Genomic DNA, 12144 nt, shown 5'->3' on the forward strand with positions numbered 1-12144 from the left:
GTTCTTTTTAAAATTTCCAATTTATTTATTTTTGTACCAGTAATCTTCTATTGGGTGTTAATTCTCAGTTAGGGTATGAAAGGCTTCAGCAGTGATTCAGTTCCTCAATAAGGGGTGCCAGGCCACCCTCTACACTGTACCCTCTTCAGTGCTCACTTAGACACTCTGGTTTGAATACCTTATTAAGAAAGACAGTAGTTGAACAGCACATAATCTGCCTGGACCATAGAAAGCCCAGCAATGCTCCCTTTTTTCACATTAACATACTTGTAATACTGGTAGTAACCTCTCTAAAACCCTTCGGGCACCTTAAGGGACAAAATCCCCCATGAGTATCCAGCTTACCAACTTCCCTATTTTAACATCCATCAATTTCCTCTTCATTGGTACAATTGATGCCATCTAGGAGTCCTGTGTGTCTGCTGTATTCCAAATAAAATTTACCATCTTACCCATTTTTAAAGGTGTAGTTCAGTGATAATATTGCATAACCACCATCACCTTCCATATCGAGAACTCTTCATCTTGCAACATTGAAACTTTATACCCATTAAACAGTAATTCCCCACCCCCTCCTATAGTCTTAGATCAGAAAAATTATTTAAATAGAAGGGTTTCAGGTAATACAAAATGTATTTTTATACCTTATCAACACTGTAATTTGAAACTGTGTACAGATCTGTATCATGCAGCAAAAGTTATGATTGGCAGTCAAGGCCCTGGAGTTGAGACAAGGGGCACAGAACCTATAGCCTTTAATTCATATATTGAAGATTTATTTATTTGAGAGAGTGCTGCGCATGAGAGAGTGTGGTGGCGGGATGGGGGGTGCGCAGAGGGAAAGAAAGAATCCTAAGCAGACTTGGGGCTCAATCCCAGGATCCCAAGACCCTGAGATCAGACCTGAGCCAGATGGTTAATCAGCTGAGCTGCCCAGGTACCCCTAATTCATATTTTAAAGTGGAAGTACTGTAGCCTCATACTCCTTGGCGGTGTGAATTATGTGTTGGTGGGTTGGAGAGGGAGTTTGATAATGGAAGAAGTGGAAATCTGCAAAGTGGAGCTAGCTGACCTCTGCCTTCATGACCCAATAAAAAGGAAGTTTCCCCACTAATAGAAGTGGGAGCTCTCCAGGTTTGCAGGTCTCTTTGGATGCTGAAATTCTGCCTTTGTGTGAATCATTTAGACTTTCCATTAATGTTTGGAAGTGGGAATTCTCTAAATTTTTAAAGTTTGGAGAGGCATTTGGAGTAAAGTGGGGGATGGAATCTAGATGTATAGAATTTGGGAACCCCCTACCTTATTTTATAGATGAAGGACTTGGGCTGGTTGAGCTAAGTGGCACATTAAAGATAATGTTCCTTGTGGCTAATCCGAACCCACAGCTGTTTTAGAGACTCTCAGTCCAGGGCCTTTTCTACTTTTGGACTTTACCAGCAATCTTAACCCATTCGTGCAATTCTGGGGTAAGGGAGTTCACTAGAATACCACTTGATCTTTTCTCAAGCAGGATTTAGACAGGATGAGAGAGACCTCACCATCTCTCAGTGATCTGAAGCTGCATTTCAGGAAAAAGTTGGTACCTGTCTTTGTTTTGTTTTTTTAAATTTTTAATTGAATTAGGAAAAGTTTTTTGAAGTTTAAAAAGACTCAGGAATGTGTCATACAGTTTCTTGTTATTTTGACAAAAAACTATGCTGATCTTCTGTGTATTGTTCCAGTTTTAGTATGTTTAACACTGAAGCCAGTCATGTACATAGTAAATGTTTCTGACATGTTTAGGAACATTATATTGAAAATTCAAACTAGATGTATTTAGCTGCTTTGACTCCCCCTCCCCCTTTTGGAAAAGAACATATTTAAATGAGAAACAGTCCCACACTCCAAAGACAAGGGAAAGTTTTAGGTCATTTGAGTAAAATAGATTATAGGATTTATGGCCCCAGTTTTCCATTATTTTCAACTAAGTGGGCCATTACATAAGGCACAGTGTTTGTTTGAGGCAAATTATGCTCCGAGACTAAGATTATCTTTGCTAATAATTGAACATAGGTTCACTGCAGGAATTATAATATTTCACAAGCCAATAGCATACAGGATGTCTCTTAATTAGCCAATAAGGAAATAACCTACTCCAAAACCAGTGATAGATCAGTTACACTATTCCATGCAAAGGGGAGGCAAAAGATATAATAGAGTCCAAATTTAGTTGAGGTGTACCTTTCTATGAGTTGGTTCTTGGTACAGTCAGTCCTTCCAACAAAAACTTGGGTATTAGCTGCTGGCTTAGTTCCTCACTTCTGGGGCATGTGGCTAGTTGGTGATGGCACCAGTATTGGCAGCAAAGTAGTTATTACTTTGAAGGTTATTACTCCATGGACCATTACATGATTTACACCAGTGGCTATGAGGAGTAACCTTGCCAAAGCAGGGACGGATAACCCTTCTCTTCCTGAGACTGCTGCATGGTTTAATACCACTGTTGACCAAGTGTCTTGATCTCCAGAGAGCTATTTAGATCAGCAAAGAGTAGCCCTGTCCACACCAAACATTCTTGGTAAGTCCTCACAAATTCTTGGTATTTAAAGTTTAAATGTCCATTGCGTCATGGCTGTTCTTCCATATGATCTTATCCATAAGTCGCCAGCAGTGCCTGTCAACAGTTGAGCTAGGAAATGCTCATCAACAACAGATGTCGATGACAACATCCCAATGCAGATTCCTCGGTATAAACAGATTCATCCTTAGATCAAAACAACTTCACTTAAGTCCTAAACAAGTGGATTTGAAATCATAACAAACCAATATACAACACAGTGAAGGAAGAAATCTGTCATATTGGAAATGTTAGTGTTTTAATCTAATTTTGTGATGAACTCATTTATCAAGATTTTTAGTTTTATCAATGTTGCATCATACCAGGGACTTAGAAATGGAATTTATCAGATTTGTTTTGATTTTTTTTCATGTTTTGCTATAACATTTGGTTTTATGACAGTTTTAGAAGGTAATTTGCAAGATGGCTTGGTTTTTTTCAAAGCCTTCAATAATCCTTCTGATGAACTAAAACGATTCATTATTATGGCTGGGGTCTAAATAAAATGTAATTGTTTTTTACTTTACTGTGAGTATTTAAGATGTCTTTCAATCTGTTTTTAAATCAATTTTAATAGGAATAGGTACAAGGTAGAGGTACTTACTGGAGAACTTTGAATTCAGTGTTTTAATAAGTTAATTGTAAACTTTGGGTACTAGCTGGGTGCTAGCTGTGTTTTGTGGTGACAGAATTTGTGGGGTTTTCTTTGTTTTTATATTCCACTTACCAGTAGAATCATAATGACTTTTGTCTTTCTGTCCTACTTATTTCACTTAGCGTAATACCCTCTGGGTCAATCCGTGTTGTCTTACATGGTGAATGGTGGCAATATTTGTAATTTAAAACCTTGTAAATTAGTTTTTATAAAAACCATGTAATATTTAAGTTAATTCTTTTTTTTTTTAAGTTTCTATTGGTACTTTTTCCTGAGATTTTGGTCTATAGAGAATAAAACATTGATTAATAGAAACTTCAATTTCCTGAAATTCCTGGGGTCCTCTAATGAAAGAAGATCAAATGATTAAGAATACAAATGGATTTCAGGGCTGTATTGGAAGCAGTAACTTGTAGGTGTGTCCTAAAGTCAGTGTACATTGACTTCTAGATCTTCTGTGGTCTGGTATGCTTAGAATCAATATTTGGAATAAAGGCCCTGATAATATCCTGCCCAATTCTTGAGCAATAAAGATAAGTATGTTCATGAAAGTATATGAAATTGAAAGTTGGAAAGAATGCTTTTAAGATTTTGGAGAGTGTATGTGGGAGAGAAGGCTTCGTTCATTTGGCTTATTACTGTAAGAATTAACATTTATTTGCCATTTCTTTTTTTTTTTTTTTTTTTTTTTTTTTTTATTTATTTGACAGAGAGAGATCACAAGTAGATAGAGAGGCAGGCAGAGACAGAGAGAGAGAGGGAAGCAGGCTCCCTGCTGAGCAGAGAGCCCGATGCGGGACTCGATCCCAGGACCCTGAGATCATGACCTGAGCCGAAGGCAGTGGCTTAACCCACTGAGCCACCTTCTGATCAGAATAATTACGTGAATTTTCCCAGAGTGTTTTTCTTTGGATAGCTCCCTATCTTTTCTTTTAAGAGGTTTAATTGTAAGGGTTTGGGCCTTCTCTTCAGGGATGGTGTTTGTACAGGTGGATGCCTTATGTACAAACTATCTGTGTAGTCATAGGAAGGCCTTAGAATGCTGCTGTCCTCTCCCCCAAATACATACATAGTTTTACATTTTCAAGTAGCCATGTTATTAAAAAAAGAATTAAATGAGATTTTGGAAATATATTGTTTATACTTCATTAAAATTTTATTCAATTTATTTAAAGTATTTCAACATGTAATCAGTATAAAAAGTTAATGAAATATTTTGCTCTTCTTTATACATTTGTGTGTATTTTACACTATGGCACATCTCAATTTAGACTAGTCACATTGCAAGTACTCAGTAATCACATATAACTGGTGTCTAACAAATTGGGCAGCACAGCACTAGTTTATCTTTCCTTTGTCCTACATTAGTGTTGAGGATTCTCCCAGTAGAAATCTGTTTGAGGGATTCTAGCCATCTCTATTATATTCTTCTATAATTTAATGGAAAATAGAACACTTTTGAGATTTAAAAAAATCATTCTTGGTCCTCAATTTTAGCCATTTTTTCCCTTTATAATGTGATAACCAAAAACTAGTATGCTAAAGAAATGCACATATTATTGAATGAGAACTTAAGAGGGCAGGTTATGTTTGTTGAGCTTAAGTGAGGCAAGCTGGAATAGAAAGGGAAGAGTTAGTGCAGGGTAGGAAAAATAAGACCTGACTTAAAATCCTGCTGATCTTGAGCAAGTTACTTAACTTCTCTGAACCTTCTTACTTTATTCCTATGTAGAATTGGGATAACAATATCTATCTCTTAGGTTGCTTTGAGGATTAAATAAGAAGACATGTAAAATATGTGTATTCTGGTACATGTAAGGCACTCAGTAGGTTTGTTTTGAATAAATGATTGTTGCTTACTTTCATCTACCACTTCCAAATCCCTGTTTGGGAGAAAAGGAAGCAGGAAGGAGGCATGCCTAAAATGAATCTTGGTAATATATTAAAGAAACATAGCCAGTTTACTAAATTGACTATAGTTCAGTGTTTGTCCGAAACAAGCTAGTTTCTTTTTTTTTTTTTTAAGATTTTATTTATTTATTTATTTGTCTTAGTGCGTGTGGCAGGCAGAGGTGGAGGGAGAAGCGCGTTCCCCATGGAGCAAGGAGCCCAAAGTGGGACTCCATCCCAGGACCCTGGGATCCTGAGCTGAAGGCAGCGGCTCAACTGACTGGGCCCCCCCAGGCCTCCCAACAAACTAGTTTCTAAGCTTTGTGGTTAATTGAGATTTTAGTTCAGGACCCTTATCTGAAAGTTTCAGAAAGTAACTGATGTGAAATAGTTCATCCTTTGTATGTTTAAATACTAAGAAATGATTTTTGCCATTTAATTTTATTTCCTTACACTTATCCTATTAATCAGTTAACATGGCATCTGTATGTGTTTCTAAATTTCACCTGTTTAAGAGAAAAATCTCAGTTATCAAAGATACTTCTTCTTATCTTTTCCGAGATACAAATGCAGTTTTTGAATTTAGACGTGTTTTGAACCTACTTTGAAAGCTAGTCTACAGGGTAATAGGTTAGTGATGATTGTACATTTTTGTAGTAACTGGAACTTAGGAAAACTTTCCTAAATGGAAGAAAAAAGTGTCATTCAGTGACCAAGCTCTGAATTCTAATGCAAGTGACGTATAGTTCTTGTTCAGGCATTAACATCAATTCGTATATTTGGATAGAATGGGAGTTTTTTATGATACATTATCTGTATGGTGTGTCCTGAGTCTATTTAGGAGGAGGCAGTTTTTATATCATACATGTATTTGTGATTTGCTCTGCATTTTGAGAAATTTACTCTGAAAATTTGAAACATCACTGAAATGTGGGAAAGCATGGAGAGTTCTAAATAGGTGATTAGATTAGATATGAACTCTTCCAAGCTTTATACTCACCCAATGTGTAGGCCACATCTGTGGTAATGTTCTTGGAAATCGGTCACATTTGAAAATCCAGTTCTTTGCCAACAGCATCTGGTTGCACTTTACATTACATACTCTGAAAGACTTTGAATTGCAAAAAAGCAAAACCATATGACACAGACTTTTCTTACCTGATTGAAAGTTGTTTACAGTTAGAGTTGAGCTTTAAACAAACTTAACGGAGGGCGTAATTGTCCAAATGCATGAGTTATCACAATACCTCCGGAAGAAAGGATTATTTATCACCATTTAAAAATTGTTCAGGGGCGCCTGGGTGGCTCATTGGGTTAAGCCGCTGCCTTCGGCTCAGGTCATGATCTCAGGGTCCTGGGATCGAGTCCTGTATCGGGCTCTCTGCTCGGCAGCGAGCCTGCTTCCCTCTCTCTCTCTGCCTGCCTCTCTGTCTGCTTGTGATCTCTCTCTGTCAAATAAATAAATAAAATCTTTAAAAAATAAAAATAAAAAAATTAAAAATTGTTCAGACTTTTACATTATTCTAATGACCCCTTACAGAGGTCTTATTTACTAAAAGTTCTTTCAGGTTTGTGGAGTTTTAAAGGTGCTGGCCTGATTGGAATGACTCTACTAATGGGTAATGGAGAAGTGGTGTTGATTGATACGATTGACATTCCTGTACCAATGTCTTACAGCTCCCAACAGCTGTTACTAGTTATATACTGTGTATTTGTTTGTCATGGCTGACTGTGCCAGCTTTTGATACACAGGTATCTTATAGTAATCTGGGGTTTGACAACCTAGAAGGGATTTGTGAGGTGATTTTACCTGGCATTGGTCTGAGCTAACCTGTGATCTACACAAAACATGTCTTTGGTTTCTTTAAGATTCCCTTCATGGCACCCCCCTTTTATTTTTCCTTCTTGACTTCCCAGGTGGCTAATTTGTGTCACATAATCCCTGTTGAAATGTCAGCTGATGTTTACATTTTGAAAGTGAGATCTTCTAACAAAGCTTTTAGGGTCCCTAGTAGAATAGTAGAACAACAAGGATGAGGGCAGAGTTGGCCTAGGTGCAGGCTTGATGCAAGGGTTGTAGAGACCCACTGTTCAAATACGAACTCACTGTTCAGTATACTAGCTACATGTGGCTATTGAACATTTGAAATGTCGGTGGACTTAATTGAGATGTTATGTGTAAAATATATATTAAATTTCCAAGATTTACTACAAGGAAAAGTAAGTCAATTTTTAATATTTATGTTGAAATAATTTGATATATTATGTTAAAAGAACTATTAAAATTAATTTCACCTTTTTTTAAATGCAGCTACTAGAATATTTAAAAACAGCTGTGGCTTACACTAAGTTTCTACTAGAAAATACTGTTAAAAAGATAAGAGAATTTATGTTGTATTCTTTCTGTTAGGAGCTTATTAGAGGTTCAGGGAAATGCTCCCTCAGAAAACCTTAGCTGTAGCTATTCCAGCAGACTTGGCTTAGCCACTTTGTATTACAGTGCTCTTTTGAGAACTATTGCGCACAAGCAGCTACTACCTCTCCTTCTCTAATTCCCAATCTAGAAGAGCGATATATAGATTTTTTTTTTGTGAGATACATTTTTTTTTAAGTTACTCTGCCTGCTACCTCTAGTGATTACTAACTCTTGACTAGCTGTTTCTTGAAGACAGGTGATTTAAAAAACAACTTTTTATGCTACTGTTTATTGGGACCTGCCATATACTAGATACCGGGCCAGGTACTTCACATAAAATCTTGAATCCTCACATCAGTTCTTCGAGATTGACACTATAAATTGAAGAAAGAGATTCAGATACATTCTGACTTCGCCCTGGGTCAGCTAGCAAGTAGCAGAATCAAGATTTCCAGCCCATGTCTGTCTGATTCTAGAGCCATTGTTCTTTCTGCTATATTATGCTCTCATTGTGTTTTCTGTTAACTATGTGACAGTCCTTTAGAATGAAGCAGAATGCTGTATATAAAGGGGTCTCTTACCACATGGTGTTAGATGCTTTTTTTCTTGGCGAACAACTTGAATGCCCCTCCCCGTTTCCCCATGCTAGTACTAGTGTTTCCCCATGCTAGTACCTAGTGAGTGGCTCAAACATAATGAAGAGACTTCAGCTTAGTGACAGCCCGTTGTGCAGGATCAATAATCTAAAAGCCTCCTGTGAAAGAACATCTCTCCCACCTTGAAAATCAGTCAGCAAAGAATGTTTCAGATGCCTTCAAGAAGAGATAGAGAAGAGTCTCCTTCTCTAAATGCCAGGAATATCAAATCTGAGACTTCAAAGACTGACCATATAAGGAAAGGGCTTTTTATAGACAAAGAGGGTTGAAGTAAAATAATGGGATAGAATAAGCGTATTGAGCTGGATAAGTCTTGAATAATCCTAGGTCATCTCTTAATGGCTATGTCCTTGACATTGTTGCATTTAGAATGAGAGCATGGGGAAATGGTCCATGTGTTGGCTTGCTAGTCTGCAAATTGGAGTAGATGTAATCACAATTTGTGAGTGTCCCGGATGGCTGGATTCTGCATTTACACACTGCTGCTTTCATTCAGGCTCAAGCAAGTGTGGGTGACTTTGGGAAGATATGGAGAGCAAAGGAAGAACAAAGAGGTTCAAGGAGTAAAACTAGACAAGCTGGGCTGCAGGAAAGTTTGAACAAGTTCAAAGTGAAAGGCTTTTTATACACACACACACACACACACACACATTTATAATACTAAAAACCATGTGAAGTGTAAAGTTGTAAAAATACTATTTCAGGAAAGAAGCTGTGATATATAGTTAAGAAGAAAATAAAATTTCTAACTAGATAATGTGGATTAGATTTTCCCTGCTCTAACATTTCCATAACTAGGATAACCTTAGGAAATTATAGAGTAGAAGATAATCATTGTTCTACCTCTCTGGCATTCCTTCGTGATACAAGATCGTGATGAGTTTGAAAACCTTTACTGTGTGCTCATACGCTCTATACATGTTGTTACTGTTTTTATATTGTTATTTACTTCATCTGAAGTATTGCTCTCCTGAAACTTCTTTCAGAGGAAAAAATATGTACCCCCATGTGATGAAGGGAGGTTAGAGTTAAATGGCCAATTTAAATAGGGCAATTTGGCTCTCATCCCTAGGCTTTATCAAAGGGACAGTGGCAGCCTTGTGGGTGAAGGGAGTGTGGACCTAATTGCTTATTTAATCATCCCTTTAACCCCTTTTAAAACTAGACCTTTGTAAGTTGATTATATAATGTGTGAGCGTGCAAGCACACACGGTGTTTCTCTAAAATGAAAGGCCCTATTGAATGACTATTTTTTTAAAAAAAGGTTTTGATATATTCATAGTAGTAAACCTGGTTTGCATTTCTTTGAGGCTTACGGTCTTCAACTTCCGACCAAGTTAGTAAAAGGTTGCTATAACTACCGGATGGCAGTCTTTCCTAATCCAGTGTTAGATGCCAACGAACTAATACAGAATAAATGTAAGCAGAATTCAGGCACAGAATTTTAAGTATTATTTAAACTGCTCAGCTAGCAAATTTAGCATAAAAAGGATAAGTTGAATATATTCATGTTACTGTACAATTGCTTGGTTCTCAGGGCAATTCTAGAGTGCATCTTTAATTTATGTTCTGTGTAAAATGCTGGGTACAGGGATATTTTGCCAAATGCCAGTTTGAAATTTACTTGGGATCCATCCAGCTGGCAGATCAGTCGTACTAATCAGATGAGCCCGTTTCTGGGGAATTCATAGCAGCCGCGGTATTCTTGAAATATAATTAAAAATATGTTAATTTTTTATTTTAAATTTGCATGTGCTATGTTAAAATGTATATAGTATAAACATTGTAACATATAGTGCAAATACTAAATGCATTTTGTAAATAATGAAAAACAGTGACAGTAATCTTTGTATTGTATTGTTTTTCATTTCTATTTTGCAAATTTCCTGCATTCATAACTTGCTTCCCTCTTACTCTCTTGGAACAAGAAAGATCTGAATGCAGATGAATTAAGCCTAATATATTCAGGCAAGTTTCTGTATAGAATGAGCTCAAAACTAATACTCCATTAAGGTGAGCAGGTAGATAGGCTGAATCAAAGACCAGTTGGCACAAATGAAAACGAATGCAAACACCATACCTTCTTAACCTCAAAATTAACCCCATATAAGTCTAATACTTTGTCATTTTCATATTAGAAGCCTCGTGCCCCAGGGTAACATTTCCCACACAGTGTTCTTAAGAACAGTAGTTTTAAGAGATAACCCAGAAAAAATAGTTTCAAATATGTTTGGAAAACTACTTTCTTTACTCTTAAAGGTTCATAAAGCACATTAGCATAGCAGAGACTGAGAAATATTGCCAGGTACTGAGTTTATCTTTAAAACAAAACAAAACAGGGGTGCCTGTGTGGCTCAGTGGGTTAAGTCTCTGCCTTCGGCTCAGGTTATAGTCTCAGGGTCCTGGGATTGAGCCCCACATCTGGCTCTCTGCTTGGCAGGGAGCCTGTTTCCTCCCTCCCCCCACCTGCCTACTTGTGATCTCTCTCTCTCTCTGTGTCCAATAAATAAAATCTTAAAAAACCCTCAGTGTATTTCAAATTAAATGTCCCATAGACCAGACTAACTGAACATTAGAGTGACATATCAGTCACTCTAATAAAATGTCTTAATATCCTGTGGAACTCTGTTTCTTAGAATGTACTTGGGGGAAAACAAAGCCCTTAAAGTTATGTGTTAGATTTCGGAATTTTTGTGATTACTCTTTTATTTTTTAAACAAAAATCGCAATTATTTTATTTGACAGTTACGGATATCTTGGGTTGGGATTAGATTTTGGAATTTTTGTGATTACTCTTTTATTTTTTAAACAAAAATCACAATTATTTTATTTGACAGTTACAGATATCTTGGGTTGGGAGATACAATGCTTGTAAGTTTCATTTTAAAACCAATATTACAGCACAATTTTACATAGAAATGTTCATTTCATTTCAGTTCATGTCTTTAAACTGATATTATCTTTTGGGGATATTTTGATGCTTTTTGTGAATATAACTTTTTTTATATTTAAAAATTTATATTGACTTTTTTTTAAAGATTTTATTTATTTATTTGACAGAGAGAGATCACAAGTAGGCAGAGAGGCAGGCAGAGAGAGAGAGAGAGGGAAGCAGGCTCCCTGCTGAACAGAGAGCCCGATGTGGGACTCAGTCCCAGGACCCGGAGATCATGACCTGAGCCGAAGGCAGTGGCTTAACCCACTGAGCCACCCAGGTGCCCTACATTGACTTTTGATAGGCCAGATAATTTCTCTAACAAGCTATTTTCTAATTTATATATATTTTTCAAGATTAAAATAAAATGTAATTGTTTTAGGTTCAACTAGTAAAGAGATGTTTTAGTAGCAATAGGCTGTTTTCATTTGAACTGAAAGGAAAACCAAAGATTTCAATAACTGAAGATACTGCCATGTAATTCTGTGAAACAAGGTTTTAAGGCTATCAACTAAGACAGTGGCACTCTAAGGATAAACAAATTACTTCACTGTACCAGAGCTTACTATTTATATTCTCTAACTTGAATATATTAAGGATTTTAGGCATTTCTTTGCTTTCCATGAATTCCTTAAACATGATATTTGGGGTTTTTATTTATTTTTTTTAATGTTACAGTTAAATGTGGTTCTTGAATCATCCCCGGGTTGGAAAATTAGAAAATTGTGTCATATTGTGAGTAATAGAAAATACTAAATATATTCAGTCTTCTAATTGTGAGCCAGTGCATAAATTCAGTTAAACTAAAAAAGTTTAGCCAGCCATGTTTCAGGTTTTGGGACGTGTAATGTATAAATACAGTCTCCTACCAGAAAAAGTTCCTACCATTAACTGCCAAACCAAACCATGAGATAATATTTTATTTTCAGTTGTATTTGGAAGACCGCGTGTCTGTTAGCTTTGGCTTGCCATTTGCTGAATAAAAATGGCATGTTT

At 36.6% G+C, this 12144-nt stretch overlaps 1 protein-coding gene across 8 annotated transcripts in view; it reads left to right on the forward strand.

The window, feature by feature from the left end:
- Positions 1–12144, forward strand: part of ADD3 (adducin 3) — a 126123-nt gene that overhangs the window by 19487 nt on the left and 94492 nt on the right. The gene's annotated exons all lie outside the window — the stretch shown is intronic.

This window comes from Meles meles, chromosome 13 (assembly GCF_922984935.1).
Source record: "Meles meles chromosome 13, mMelMel3.1 paternal haplotype, whole genome shotgun sequence".
Lineage (NCBI taxonomy): Eukaryota > Metazoa > Chordata > Mammalia > Carnivora > Mustelidae > Meles > Meles meles.